This window comes from Callithrix jacchus, chromosome 4, assembly GCF_049354715.1.
Source record: "Callithrix jacchus isolate 240 chromosome 4, calJac240_pri, whole genome shotgun sequence".
Lineage (NCBI taxonomy): Eukaryota > Metazoa > Chordata > Mammalia > Primates > Cebidae > Callithrix > Callithrix jacchus.
Genome location: NC_133505.1, coordinates 109,586,080 through 109,602,796, shown reverse-complemented (window position 1 = coordinate 109,602,796; position 16,717 = coordinate 109,586,080).

Genomic DNA, 16,717 nt, shown 5'->3' with positions numbered 1-16,717 from the left:
ACTAACCATGTTGAGTACTTTTCCATGAGCATGTCAGAAATATTTTTTAAAATCATTTGCTCACATTTTAAATTGTTTGCTTTCTCATTGTTGATTTGTAGGAATATATATATTATACATATAGACATACTTACACATGCAAATACATAGAGATATATCTTTTCTTTTTGGAGACAGAGTTTCGCTCTTGTTACCCACAAAGGAGTGCAATGGCGCGATCTCGGCTCACCGCAACCTCCACCTCCTGGGTTCAGGCAATTCTCCTGCCGCAGCCTCCCGAGTAGCTGGGATTACAGGTGTGCGCCACCATGCCCAGCTAATTGTTTGTATTTTTAGTAGAGACGGGGTTTCACCATGTTGACCAGGATGGTCTCTATCTCTTGACCTCATGATCCACCCGCCTCGGCCTCCCAAAGTGCTGGGATTACAAACATGAGCCACCTCTCCTGGCCAAGATATATCTTTATATATACATGTAGATAGATAATTTAGCCATATTTTACAACTCCTTTGTTACATATATGAATTTCAAACAATTTTTTATTATAGTTCTTGATTTACCTGTATTTACTTTCATAAAAAAGCAGCAATATCAAATGTGATAAATTATACTTCATTACGTTTTTCTTTTATGGTAGTGCTTTTGGGTTTTATCTAAGAAATTTTACCTACTCCAACATGCTAAGCTATTTTTGTAGATTTTCTTTTCCAAATTTATATTTTTCCATAGTTATCCAGTTGTTTCAGATTTAAAATCTTTCTTTTGAATATTGTTGAAATCATATTGATTGTATACATTTATATTTGGTTTCTAGATGCTCTATTCTGTTACATTAATCCATTTGTCTACCTTTATATTATTTTCTAAAATCAGGTAATGTAAATTCTTCACTTTGATCATTTTCTTTTTTTTTTTTTTGAGATGGAGTTTGGCTCTTGTTACCCAGGCTGGAGTGCAATGGCACGATCTCGGATCACTGCAACTTCCACCTCCTGGGTTCAGGCCATTCTCCTACCTCAGCCTCCTGAGTATCTGGGATTACAGGCACGCACCACCATGCCCAGCTAATTTTTTGTATTTTTAGTAGAGACAGGGTTTCACCATGTTGAGCAGGATGGTCTTGATCTCTTGACCTTGTGATCCACCTGCCTTGGCCTCTCAAAGTGCTGGGATTACAGGCGTGAGCCACCACACCTGGCTACTTTGATCATTTTCAAATTAGTTTTAGTCTTATTGTATAGCAGATTTTGGAGTGATGGTTTTCACTGTGACCTCAGTTCTCTCATGGGTCTGAGAAAAGTCTGTGATTTAGAGTTTGTCCAGTTTTTTTTTTCTTGTAGGGAATAGGAGAGGCAACTCCCTAGCATTTACATGTTGAAGCACAAACCAAAGACTCTTCTCTAAATCAAGTTTCGTTTATTTTTGTCTCTTGGCTGTGTGTTTTTATTGTCCTTTCCTTATGGTTCGTAATAGTTGTATGAAAGCTAAACATATTTTAGAACAGCAGAGGCATATATATATATATAGTACCTGCAGAGGTGTCTATCTATCCTTCTGTTAGGCCTTTGGCATGGTAGTTTCAATTAATTTACAAAGTGGTATTTCTGAATTGAGTTTATGTGTGGTGTGTGCGCGCACACACGCGAGTGTGTGTGTGGTATGTCTGTGGCTATAATTAATCTCACTATATCATAGCCTCGAATACCTCAACGCCTAGGTTGTGATTAAGGTGGGGCTGGTTTGACAGGGTGTTTCTCTGCATCTGCTTCACCTTTAGGCTTTAGGTTTTCCTGTTGTGTTACATGTTATTAGAATTGCCTTTGGAGATCAGGGAACACTCCAGAGGTTCACATTGTTACATTTTAACTGTTGGTGGCGATACTGATGCTTAAGATTGTTAATACCATTCCGTCTCATTAAGCCTTAATCTTAGGCACAATGTCATTACACTGCAGAGGATTGGCTTTCCCAATATTTTTGTTCCTCCCTCATCTGTAGTGCTAAGCCTAGCATTTATATCTACTCCTTTGTGTTTAGTAGACAACATTTTTCTATTCTATTTCTCCAGAAGCAATAATTTACCCTTATACTTTCAGGATATAATTCTGGTTGTTCTTTCCCTCATAGATGCTTTTGTTTCCTAGGGGAGCTAAACCAGAAGGATCCTTCCAATGTTTTTGGCCCTACCATGGCTGCTATTGCTCACCACCAAAGACATGTACTGTGATGGGTGTTAGTAGGGTTTGGCTGTATTCCTACCCAAATCTCATCTTGGATTGTAGTTCCCATAATTATCATGTGTCATGGGAGAGAGCCAGTGGGAAGTAATTAAATTATGGGAGTGGTTACTCCCAGGCTCTTCTCATGATAGTGAGTGCTCATGAGATCTGATGGTTTTATAAGTGGCTTTCCCTGCTTTGCTTGGCACTTCTCTCTCCTGCTGCCATGTGATGAATGACATGTTTGCTTCTCCTTCTGCCATGATTGTAAGTGTCCAGATGCCACCCCAGCCACATGTAACTGTGAGTCAATTAAACCTTTTTTCTTTATAAATTACCCAGTCTTTGGCAGTTCTTTATAGTAGCAAGAGAATGGATTAATATCATAAATTGGTACGGTGAGGGGTTGCCACTTGGGTATCTGTAAAGATATCTTAAAATCTGGAAGCAACTTTGGAACTGGGTAACATGCAGTGGTTGTAACACTTTGCAGAGCTCAGAAGAAGACGGGATAATGTGGAAAAGTTTAGGACTTCTTAGTGACTTGGAAGGCTGGGAAGATAGGAAGAAGTGGGATTATCTGGAACTTCCTAGAGACTTGTTGATTGGCTTTGACCAAAATGGTAATAGAGATATAGACCATGAAGTCCAGGTCAAGTAGTCTCAGATGAAGATTAGAACCTTCTTGGGAACTGGGGTAAAGGTGATACTTTTAATGCTTTAGCAAAGAGACTGGCACCATTTTCGCCTGCCCTAGAGATCTGTGGAACTTTATAAAAAAGATGATTTAGGGTATCTGGTGGAAGAAATATCTAAGCAGCAAAGTGTTCAAGAGGAAGCAGAGCATAACAGTTTGGAAAATCTGCAGCCTGGTGATGCAGTAGGAAAAAAAAAGAAAAACTTTAGGGAGAAGTTCAAGCTCCCTGCAGAAATTTGCATATGTAATGAGGAACCAAACAATAATCACCAGGATAAGGGGGGAAATGTCTCCAGGGCAGAAACCTTTGTGGCAACCCCTGCCATCACTGGTATAGAGGCTTAAGAAGGAAAAATAATTTTGTGGGCCAGGCCCAGGGTCCCACTGATGTGTGCAGCTGTGGGACTTGGTGACCTGGCTAAAGAGGTCAAGGTACAGTGTAGACTGTTGATTTGGAAGATACAAGTCCCAAGCTTTAGCAGCTTCCACATAGTGTTGAGCCTGCAGGTGCACAGAAGAAAAAAATTGAGATTTGGGAACATCCACCTAGATTTCAGAGGATATAGGAAATGCCTGGATGTTCAGGTAAAAGTTTGCTGCCAGAGTGGAGCCCTCATGGAGAACTTCTGGGGCAATACAGAGAGGAAATGGGAACTTGGACCCCACACACAGAGTCCTTACTGAGTCACTGCCTAGTGGAGCTGTGAGAAGTGGGCCACCATTCTCCAGACTCCAGAGTGGCAGATCCACCAATAGCTTGTACTTTACATCTGGAAAAGATATAGACATTAGATGCTAGCTAATGAAATTAGCTAGGTCAGGGACTGTACTCCACCAAGCCATAAGGATGGAGCTGCCCAAAACTGTGAGAGCCCATCTCTTGCATCAGCATAATTGGGATGTTAGACATGGAGCCAAAAGAGATTATGTTAAAACTTTAGGGTTTAATGACTTCCCTCTTGGACTTTGGACTTGCATGGGGCCTGTAGCATCTTTGTTTTGGCCAGTTTCTCCCATTTGGAGTGGCTGTATTTACCCAATACCTATACTCCCATTGTATCTAGGTAGTAACAGCTTATTTTCAGTCTTACAGATTCACAGGCAGAAGGAACTTGCCTTGTCACAGATGTGACTTTGGACTTGGATTTTGGATTATAACTGTAATGAACTAAGACTGGGGAACTGTTGAAAGGGCATGATTGTGTTTTGAAGTGTCTGGACATGAGATTTGCGAGAGGTCAGGGACAGAATTATATGGTTTGTTTGTGTACCCACCTAAATCTCATCTTGAATTGTATTTCCAATAATTCTCACATGTTGTGAGAAGGATCCAGTGGGAGGTAATTGAATCATGGGGGCAGTTATCCCCATGCTGTTTTCATGAAAATGACTGAGTTCTCACAAGACCTGATTGTTTTTGTCCTTTTCCCTCTTTGCTTGGCACTTCTGTCTCCTGCCATCATGTAAAGAAGGACATGTTTGTTTCCACATCTGCCGTAATTCTAAGTTTCCTGACGTCTCTCCAGCCATGTGGAACTGTGAGTCAATTAAACCTCTTTTCTTTATAAATTACCCAATCTCAGGCAGTTCTTTATAGCAGTGTGAGAACAGACTAATACAGGTACTTTCTCTGAACTCGGGCTAATACTTTTTGTCAGTGCCCATTGGATTACACTGTTAAATGTCTGCAAGATTTTGTAAACTTCCCCTAATTTTTCAATATTCTAGATCTCCACACTGTCTCACAAAAACTGTGAGAACACTGGTGAGAACTGCTGTGAACACTGCAGGAAAATTATTGCCACTGGGGGAAAAAAGGACCACAGAGTTACCTATTAATAAGGAAAGGGTAAGTACTGATGCCAGAACCAGATATGCAGTGGTGAAGGAACGTGGCTGGAAACAGTTAATTTTCTGAGACCCAGAGACCCTACACGTGCTTGGAACTGAGGTTTAATCATATAGATTAAACCTGAGTCTTAACAGTTTTATTCCCACAATCATAGTAGCAACTATCTGGGGTGTTCTGCTATCTCCATAGACATTCCTAAGAGAACTGTAATGCAAAAGAAATAAATACTTGAGGTTTCTACCAAGTTCTTCTAACTGAATCCTTATGTACTTTTGACTCCATGTAGAACGGGTAAGCAAATGTTCACATGTTGTCTCTCATCAAGGGCCAGCCTCTCCATAGATCAAGATCAACAACTAATTGGTCTTCTTGCCACCTAAAATATTTTGATAGGTTCAAGTAAAGTTATGGACTTGCTTTTTGCCTGGTTCTTTGTTACTGTTCTTGTATGACTGGGAGTGATATTCTTTCCAACTTTCTACATCCTTAAAGTAGATACATGAAATGCAATAATGCTTTTATAAGTTGTAGCTAGTTTTGAAGACTTATTTTTGTTAGGTTGCTCACTATATTATCAGTTGTGTCTTGATAGCTAGAGCCAGAAATCAATAATTTTTTCCCATTTATTTCGTTTGTTTTATAGTAGATCCTTTCAACATTCATACTAATTTGCTTCTTCCACTTTCAGATTTGGTTTTGAAAATAAGCTCTAGCAAAAGATAGGTCAACATATAAGTATTGTTTTAAATATGAATTTGAATAATTCTTTAGTCTTTTTTCTATGTCAGAGAAGGATGTTTTGTCAGCAATTTTGTGGAAAGTACAAAATTGACTGTGCACCATTTTATGAATTTATCATCATTGTATTTTGAATTATAGCTGGCTCTAGATGAACTTTGAGCTTGTACTAATTATGGTGTTAAAAAAGTGAAGAGAGAAAACATTCATGATGACATTTTGAAGGTTAAGAAAGTACAAAGATTGTTATATTTGATTTTAAGTTGTCTCATATACTTACAGATCATAACTCATTTTTTGGTTCAGTACTTATTTTGTATTTTCTCTGCTTCCAGATATGTTAATTTCTTTCTTTAAAAAAAAGATTATAAGAATAATCCAGAAATAATATTTAGAAAGCTTGCTTATGCTGCTGTAATGATAAAGTTAATAAAGTTAGTACTATTGCTGTATTTCACATTCTTTAAAATATTCTAGAGCTTGGGAAAAATATCTCAAATTGCAGACAATATGGGTCAATGCCCTACAGTAGTTTCTGAGACTTTTCTGCTTTTATCAACAGTTTTAATTTCTAAATTTCATCAATACACCTCCCCATTTGAATCCAAAATAATCCTTTCTCTTGCCTTCATTTTTACAGGTTGATCTATTTTAATTTTATCTATCTGCAAGGTTGTCATACTTTCTGTAAGATTTCCTTTGATTCTTTATGCCAGTTTGTCAGCTGGTGATACCAAACTGCTACACTTGGTTTGCAATCTTTAAAATATTACTTGAGTGTAGCGTTCTATTTTAACTTTCCACCGTCATTTCTCATGAAATCTGTAAATGAAGAATTGACATTTTTCATATTCCTTTAATATATTAGATGCACCCTCTGCAGTTCTTCACGTTTTGCCTGAAATAATTTTAAATATAGGGATATATAATTTTACACATCATTCTTATCAGTTTGAACTCTCCCTGACAAGCTATTAATCTTTGAAATATTTTTTCCAATGTTATGATGTACTGTCATAGAAGTAGGATTCATTGCTTCCAAATTCATTTGGGCAGAAATAGAACATTATTATAGACATTCATCATTTTTTTACATACTCAAAATTTTGGTAAACGTAGTGCATCTGGGTCTTGGTACATATTTTTCATTCATTCATTCATTCATTCATTTATTTGATACAAGGAGTTTCGCTCTTGTTGCCCAGGCTGGAGTGCAATGGTGTGATCTCAGCTCACTGCAACCTCCGCCTTTTCGATTCAAGTGATTCTCCTGCCTCAACCTCCAAAATAGCTGGGATTACAGGCATGCATCACCACCCTCAGCCAATTTTGTATTTTTAGTAGTGACGCAGTTTCATCATGTTGGTGAGGTTGTTCTCAAAATCCTGACCTCAGGTGATCTACCCACCTAGGCCCCCTGAAGCGCTGAGATTGCAGGCACTCTGCCTGGCCCTTCAGTACTTAAGTAATTTCAAATACTGTGAAAATCACTGAGGCCTTAAGTATGTGATGGGAGTATTATTGATAGACATTTTAGTTTGAAAATTATTGTTGTTCAATTAACTCATTTGTTTATGCTTTAATAGTCATCATTTCACAAGAAAAATGTATTATTTTATAAAATGTAAGTTACATATTTATAGGAACATTTCAATTTTCTCGCTTCTACACTTCCAGTACATTATAAAGACTTTTATAAACATATTGATAAATAGACACTGATGAAGGGAATATATGAATAAATGTTTGAATTTGTTTCACATTAATTAAAAGACTATTTCACTGAATATCCAAGTTTCAGTTCCACCCTTGATTTTTGATAAATGACTTACTCCTTTTGGACCTTAGTTTCCTCATCAGTAATATCCAAGAGTTGAGTTTATTGGTTTCCAAGATATTTCTTAAAGTCAATTATTTCATATATTTTTGATGCAATCATGATTATCGCTAATAATCTTGTTTCCAAACTTTATTGATTTTTTTCTAATTAAATCAATTCATATTATTATTTTTTTGCCTTATTACATTGCTGACTGAAACAGAAGCATGTAAAATATAATTTATTGCCAAGTTCATATATAAGTATGTTTCTTTTACTTTCATTATTTATTTTCTGCTTTTTTTATTGTGTAATTTTTCAGAGTGGCTTTAAGGTATACATTTATTTCTTCATTTTCTAACTCTGAATTTTATGACACATCTAAAAATAAACTTCTCTCATTATTTAAGAAGGAATCTATCCTTAGATAAAGCAAAGGTAAGTCAAAACTTAATAAGTTGAGCATTTTAAATAATTTTTAAAATGTAACCTTATAATATTTAATAAAATTTTACTAATAAAATTATAAAAATTAATTTTTAAAAGAGAGCCCTATTTGGGTGTAATGATGAGAATTAAATAAATGATTATTTAATATGGTACTGTCTGTATTATTATTTAGTAAAACCTTAATAAAATAGTATACACAATGTTACATTGAAAGATATAAACACTTTACTATAAATTATTTCCACAGTTTTTTTCTCTAATATCAGCCTGGTAGAGAAAGTGTTATTTTAGGAGTTCTTACTTGTATCATGAAAATGAAGTGTGTAAATTCAGAATTTAATACAAAATGTAGTCCTTACACAATTCAAAGTTATGTTATATTTAAATTAGCTAATAAATTTACTGATGTAAATTATTATTAAATAAGTTAAGGCAAAGTTGCTAATTTCATTTTAGTAACCAGTTAAGCCTAGTATTAAAGATTTGGCTTAATGGCAATACTTTTTAATTGTATGAAAAATCATGTAAAACCATTATATTATTTAATCATTTACTGTAAAATAGAAACTATAAAATAGAGACTTTTGCTTAAAAAAAGATTGTTGATTTATAGCAATTGTAATTGCAAAAGTTCAAAATATGAAATAAATTAACCAATAAATGTGATTAAATTCATAAAATGTCCTTTTAGGCCCAGTTAAAGCTGTTTAAAATAATATACTGAAACAAAAATGCTTAGCTGCTATATTCAGACAGTAATTATAGAATCTGGTAATATTTCTTGATATGTAAAATTTTAAAAATGAGTGGCCCAGAATGTAGCTGACATAAATTAAAGAAATTATTTTTAACATTTTATTTATTCATTTGACAAAAATTTTATTATGTACATGATGTTTCAAAATATGTATACATTGTGGAATCACGAAATCGAGCTAACAGATCCACAAAATCACATGCTTTTCATTTATTTTGTAGTGAGAATACTTTGCCTTTTTCCTGAATTTCGAAAAAGTGCTTTCAACTTTTCACCTTTCTATTTGTTATGAGCTGTGGGTTTGTCATATATGATCTATATTGTCTTGAGGTGTAGTCTTATATACCGAATTTATATAGAAACTTATCATAAAACATTGCTGCATGTTTTGAGTTGCTTTTTCTGAATCTATTGGGATGATCATACGGTTTCTGGCCTTCATTTTGTTAATACGATATATCACATACTGATTTCTGGTTTCATACATTTGTGGTTGGAAATGAAACTTGACATAATTGCAATTTTCTTAAATTTGTTGAGACTTGTTTTGAGGCATAACATATCATTTAACCTAGAGAATTTTCTATGTGTGCTTGAAAAGAATGTGTGTTCTGCTGTTAGGTAGAATGATTTGTATATGTCTGTTTGTCTGTTAGGTTCATTTGGTCTACAGTGTAGTTTAAGTTTTATGTTTTCTTATTGATTTTCAGTCCGGATAATTTGTTTGTTGCTATAGTTTCTTAATATTGTTGTATTAAAATGTATCCCTTCCTTTAGAGCTGTTAATATTTACTTTATACATTTGGGTGTTCTGATGTTGGGTACACGTATATAATTGTTATGGTCTCTAGATAAATTGGCCTCTTTATCATCAGGTCATGACCTCCTTTCTCTCATTTCAGTTTTTCCCTTAAGGTCTATATTATCTTATATAAATGTGGTCACTCCTGCTCTCTTGATTTCCATTTGTGTGGAATACTTTTTTATTGCTTTACTTTCATTTTATTTGTATCCTTACAGGTGAGGTAAGTCTTTTGTAGGCAGCATGTAGTTTAGTCTTTCTATTTAATCTTCAGCCACTCTGTGTCTTATGATTGGAGAATTTAATCTATCTTTCAGGATAATTGTGGATAAGTAAAAACTTACTACTGCCATTTGTGAGTTATTTTCTGATTTTTTGTAGATTATTTGTTCTCTAGATGTCTTTGTTTGTAATTAAGTGATTTTCAATAATGATATGCTTTGTTTCTTTATGTTCTATCTTTTTTGCATATACTATAGGTTTCTGCATTGTGCTTACCAAGAGGATTGCAAGAAACATCCTATAGTTATAACAAGCTATTTTAAGCTGATAAAAATTAATTTTGATTGCATAAAAAAGCTCTAACCTTAAAAAAAAATTAAAGAACTTTTTCCAACTTTTATTTGATTCCAGAGGTACGAGTGCAGGTTTGTTACAAAGACATATTGCATGATACTAGTGCTTGAAGTATGACTGAAACAGGAAGTGAGCCCAAGAAATAGATAGTTTTTTAAACTATGCCTTTTTATTTATGTCCCCTCTCTTGCATTTTCCAGTGTCTGCTTTTCTCATCTTTATGTCCATGTGCACCCGATATTTAGCTCCCACTACTTATAAGGGAGAAGGTGCAATATTTGCTTTCTGTTTCTGTGTTAGTTCTGAGGGAATCCATGAGCCCCACACATTGGATGCCAGAATGTAGGGATCCATGATGCCCCTGCTGGGCACCAGAATGTAGGGATCCATGATGCCCCTGTTGGGCACCAAAATGTAAGGATCCAGCCCTACATCACCCGTGGGTATCCCAAGTTCAGTGGCAAGAAAGGAATGAGAAAAAGACAGATGAAGAGAGACAGTGGGACCAGGGGCCATCACTTTATTACTCTGAAGGAGGCAGAGAAGGCCCCGAGTTGGGATCATCCACACTATTTATTGATAACAATCACTTTGATCTACAGGGTAGGGGTGGAGTAATGGTGGGGAGTGGGTGATGTGATAGTGGAGTGAATCAGTGAGTCAGAAGTGAATCAGTGAGCTGAAACTGGTGTGACATCCTAAGGATTGATAACAATGGCAGTTTGGGAGTTTCACAAAACAAGAACATGTGGTTATCTTTAACTTATTATCTATGTGTAGCTGATGGAAGACAGACCTTACAAGTAGCCTGCAAGTCTGGCTACCTCATAGTGTTATGAAGGGTTTCACATCCTTGAGCACAAGGTTTATGGTAACAGAGCCAAGGTCACCCTGCACCAGAACATGAGGCATGGAGAGGACTTCCTCCTCAGAGGCCTCCCGCAGCCTTCTGCAGTTTGTTGTTCCTTGTTTATATGTTACTCATAACCAATTTATGTAGGCACTCTGTAAGTTCTTTCTCCTCTGCTGTTTTTCTCAACAAGTTCACTTAGGATAATCATCTCCAGCTGCATACACATTGCTGCAAAGGACATGATTTCATTCCTTTTTATGGCTGCATAGAATTCCATAACATACATATGCCACATTTTCTTTAACTAGTCTACTCTGTTGGTGGGCACTTGGGTTGGTTCCATGTTTTTGTTTTGTGAATAGTGTTGTAATGAACATATGAGTTCATTTTTGTTTTTTGTTTTTTTTTGGTAGAAGGATTTATTTTCCTTTGGTTATATATCCAGTAATGAAATTGCTGAGTTGAATGGTTGTTCAAGCCTCAGTCCTTTGAGAAACTTCCAAATTGCTCTCTATGGTGGCTGAACTAATTTACATTCCCACCAACAGTGTCTAAGTGTTCCCTTTTCTCTGCAGCCCCACTAAAAAAAGTTAATTTTTTTTAACTTTTTAACAAAGACCATTCTGACTGGTGTGAGATGGTATCTCATTATGGTTTTTCTTTTCATTTCTGTGATGATTAGTGATGCTGAACATTTTTCATGTGTTTGTCAGCTGCTTGTATGTGTGCTTTTGAGAAGTGTCTGTTCATGACCTTTTAAATGGGGTTGTTTTTTGTTTATCTATTTAAGTTCCTTTATAGTCTGGATACTAGGCCTTAGTTGAATGCATAGATTTTAAAAACATTTTCTTTCATTCTGTAGGTTTTCTGTTTACTTTTTTGATAGTTTCTTTTGCTTAGAAGAAGCTCTTTAGTTTATTTAGGTCTCACTTGTCAATTTTTGTTTTTGTTGCAGTTGCTTTTGAGGACTTAGCCATAAATTCTTTGCCAAGGTCGATATCAATAAGGGTATTTCCTAGCGTTTTTTTCTGAGAATATTTCCAAGGAAATTTAGTCGACCCTAAATTTAAGTCAACTAAATTCCCCAATCAAAAGATACAGCCAAAACCTAACGATATGCTACATCCAGACCCATTTCACATCCAAAGATACAAAAAGACTTAAAGGGATGGAGAAAGATTTGCCAACCAAATGGAGAGCAAAAATAAATAAATAAATAAAAAGCAGGAGTTGCAATTCTCGCATCTGATAAAATAGATTTCAAAGCAACAAAGATATAGTGGTAAAAGGATCAATGCAACAATAAGAGCTAACGATCCTAACACCCAGATACATAAGACTCATAAAGAGATTTAGACTTAACGAGACAGAAAATTAATAAGGATATCATGGACTTGAACTCAGATCTGGAACAAATAAACTCAATAAATATTTGTAGAGCTCTCCATTTTAAATACACAAAATATACATTCTTCACCTTAAATACACAAAATATTGATCGGCCATTATTAATACCCATTTTTAGAATAAAGCTACATTCCTATTCTCTCTCCCTCTTTTTCTTCCTCTTTCTTCCTCTCCTTCACTCCTTTTTTTCTTTCTTTCTTAAAAAAAAAAAAAAAAAGAATAAGGAAATTCCCACCTCATACACATGACTCCCACAGAGTGGCACTCACTGATCATGGGTTTAACTTTAACAGCTTAAAAATAAGTTAAAGTAACAGGAGGCGTGGGTATCTGAGCAACGTGGGGAACCTAGTCACAGGGCCAGAGAGATAAAAAACAAAAACAAAAACAAGACAAAACAAAACAAAAAAAAGTACAATATTGTTTTAGTCACTGTAGCCTTGTAGTATAGTCTGAAGTCTCATTAATGTGATACCTCCATCTATCTTGATTTTTCTTGTTATCACTTTGTCTATTCAGAGTTGGTTTTGGTTCCATATGAATTTTAGAATATTTTTTCCTAATTCTGTAAAAAATGATATTAGTTGTTTGATAGGAACAGCACTGAAACTGTAAACTACATTGAACAGTATGGTCATTTGAACAATACTGATTCTTCCTATTTATGACATGGAATGTTTTTCCATTTACTTGGGTCATCTATGGTTTATTTGAAAAGTATTTTATAGTTTTCCCAGGAGAGATCTGTCACTTCCTTGGTTAGATGTATTCCTAGGTATTTCCTCCTTATTGTGGCTTCTGTAAATGGAACTGTACTATTGATTTAGCTCTCAGCTTAAATGTTTTTGATACATGGATATGCTACTGATTTTTGTACATTGATTTTCTATCTGGAAACTTTGCTGAAGTTGTTTATCAGTTCAAAGAGCTTTTTGGTGGAGTCTTTAGGCTTTTCTAGAATCATATTGTCAGTGAAGAGAAATAATTTGACTATTCTTTTCCTACTTATATGTCTTTTATTTGTTCCTCTTGCCTGGTTGCTCTGGCTAGAACTTCCATTACAATCTTGAATAAGATTGATGAGATCAGGCATCCTTTTCTTGTTCTAATTCCCAGGGTGAATGGTTTCAGTTTTGCTCATTCAATAAGATGTTGATTATGGGTTTGCTATAGATGGCTCTTATTATTTTGAACTATGTTCCTTTGAAATCTGGTTTGTTGAGGGTTTTATCATAAAGAAATCTTGGATTTTACTGAAATCTTTTTTTGTATCTGGGGAGATGATCATATAATTTTGGTTTTTAATTTTTTTGTGTGTGGTATCACATTTGTTGACATGTGTATATTGAACCAACATTGCATCCACGGAATAAAGCCTACTTGATTATAGTGAATTAACTTTTGGGATGCTACTGGATTTTATTTCCTTGTATTTTGTTGAGAATTGTCGTGTCTATGTTCATCATTGGCCAGTAGTTTTCTTTTTTCATTGTGTCTCCAAGAGGTTTTGGTATCAGGATGATGTTGCCTATGCAGAATAATTGAGAAATGAGTCATTTATCTTCAAATTTTTGGAACAGTTTCAGTAGGATTGATATGAGGTTTTCGTCATACCTCTGGTTGAACTCAATTCTGAATCTACCTGGCTAGGGCCTTTTTTGGTTGATAGGCTTTTTTACTACTGATTCAGTTTTGGAACTTGCAATTGTTCTGTTCTGGATTTCAGTTATTTCCAGGTTCAATTTTGGGAAGTTTTGTGTTTCCATTTATTAATTTCTTCTAGATTTTTCATTTTGTGTTTATAGAGGAGTTCATAATAGTTTCTGAGGATCTTTTATATTTCTGTGGGATCAGCTGTAAAGATCAACAAAATAAAAAGTTGGTTCTCTGTAAGGATAAACTGTACTTGTCTTCCAACTCCCTCAAATACTAAATTTCTAAAGTCATAGTTTACATCTTTTTATATTGCGTATTGCTTATTATTGTTGCTATTGTTATTTTTAGTAGACTTATCTTATAATCATTATATTTAAAATATAAATGACTTACACTCCACCATTGCAGAATTGGGGTATTCTGAATTTTACTGCATGTTCCCTTTCACCAGGAAGTTTTATACTCTCACATGTTCATATTCCTAATTACCATCCTTTGCTCTCATCTGAAATAACTACTTTTAGCATTTATTTTTAAGACCACCATCTGGTGATGATGGTTATCTCAGTTTTTATCTGACAAAAAGAATATTTATCTCTCCTTTATTTTGATGCATAGTTTTGTTGTGTACAGTGTTCCTGCTTGGAAATTGTTTTGTGTTTTGTTTGTTTTTTTCCTTCAACAATTTAAATATGCCATCCCATTCTTCCCCAGTTTGTAAGGTCTGTGCTGAGAAATGTGCTGTTAGCCTGATTAGAAGTCCCATATACATTATTAGCTTTTTCTCCCTTGCTACTCTCAGAATACTCCCTTTGTCTTTGATTTCAGTTTGGTTATCATATGTTTTGGTGTAGTTTTATTTGGATTGAATCTGTTTAATATATTTGACCTTCCTCTACTTGGATATTTATATCTTTATACTATTTTCTTATTTATTTATTTATTGAGATGGAGTCTTGCTCTGTCACCAGGCTGCAGTGGCATTATTTCAGCTCACTGGAACCTCTGCCTCCCTGGTTCAAGTGATTCTCCTGCCTTAGCCTCCCAAGGAGCTAGGACTACAGGAGCATGCCCCCACACCCAGCTAATTTTTGTATTTTTAATATAGACTGGATTTCACCATTTTGGCCAGATGGTCTCAATCATTTGACCTCATGAACCACCTGCCTCAACCTTGAAAACTGCTGGGATTACAGGCAGGAGCCACTGTGCCTGGCTGTTTATCTAATTTTGAAAATGTTTCTGCTATTCTTTCTTTAAATAAGCTTTCTACATTTAGTTTTCTTTTTTTCACAAATAGTCTTATAACTCAAATATTTGCTCTTTAGTGCTATTCAATATCTCTTGTAAGCTTTCTTCATTTTTTTCTCTTCTCATCTGAAAGTATGTTTACAAATAAACTGTCTTTGATTTCACAGATTTTTATAATTCTGCTTTATTAATTCTACTATTGACACTGTCTGTGGAAGTTTCCATTTCACACATTGTATATTTCATCTCCAGATACCTCATTTAATTTTTTTTAACTGTCTTAATCTCTTTGTTAAATTTATAATGTTGGTCATCCATTGTTTCTTTAATTTTACTGATTATTTCTCAATATTTTCTTGAAATTTATTGAGATTCATTAAAACAATTATATTGAATTATTTGCCAAGCAGGTTTTATATCTATGTGTTTTGAAGCCAGTTACTTGCAGATTATTTTAGGTTTTTCTTTTTTTGGTGGTGTTATATTCTTTTCTTTATATTTATTGTTGTTTTCCACACATTTTAAATAGGTGCTTATTCCAGTGTCTGCAGACTGACTTTGTTTGGGAAAGCCCTTCACCAGTTCACCCATACAGAGATCCTAGAAAGGCTATTGGTCTGTGGGTGCACATGCTGCTTGAGTCATTGGGAGGACTTTCTGATGCACTGATCAACTGGTGGGTAAGCCTGCAGCCTGGGTCCCTGAGGTTGAACTTGAAGCCTAGATCTACTGAGGCTGACCTGTTACTGATTCTGCAGAGATAGAGGTAGAGCCTGGATACATAAAGGCAGGTCTTGAGCTTGTATATATGGGACTTGACCCTAAACCTGTGTCTTCAGGAACTGAGCCAACAGTAGGATAGGTCTTGGAGCTGGCAGTATGGTAGCCCTTGAGTATGATTCTGCAATAAATGATCGGGCATTGGGATGGGATCGGCACCTGAGTCCTCTGGGATGGACATGGACCTTCAGTCATATAGTACCATGTTCAGGTACTATCTTGGCCTGGGGATTTACAGGGATGCTGTTTTATCCTTAAGCCATGGGGTCCAACCTGGTACTGGCATCTACTATCGTAGGCCCGTACCCTGAGTCTTCTGGAGCAAGACTGAGCCCTGGAGTCACCAGGACTTGAATGGAGCCTGTGGTGCAGGGGATAGCTTGGTGCTAGGTGAGCCTGAAGGCTGTATCAACAATGGTAAGCCTTGTTGTGTCCACATATGCTAACTGGGGCTGCAGTGGTTGACTAGGTATTCCAGCATGACTGAAGTATGTGATTGTGTGGGCCAGCCCAGTGCTGGGGATATTCTGGAGCCTGTGGCCACTGAGCTTGGCCTGGAATAGAGGATAGCCCAGAGATCAAGTCTGCTGCACAGACCTGGAACCAAGGGCTATGGGATCTAGCCTTGCATGGGTGTAGACATGGAGCTTCTGTTTGCAACTAGTAGCCTAGAATCCAGGGCAATGGAGCCCTGCTTGGTACTGGGTTTTACTAAGATAGGCATACTTTTGAGATCTGAGACAAAGTCCATAGCTCAATTCCCTCTTTTGCCCCCATCCAGAGGTTAACTCTCTCTCCATGCTATGCTGCCTGGGATGGGGAAGAAGTGATGGAGGTACTGTAAGATTGTTATTACTAC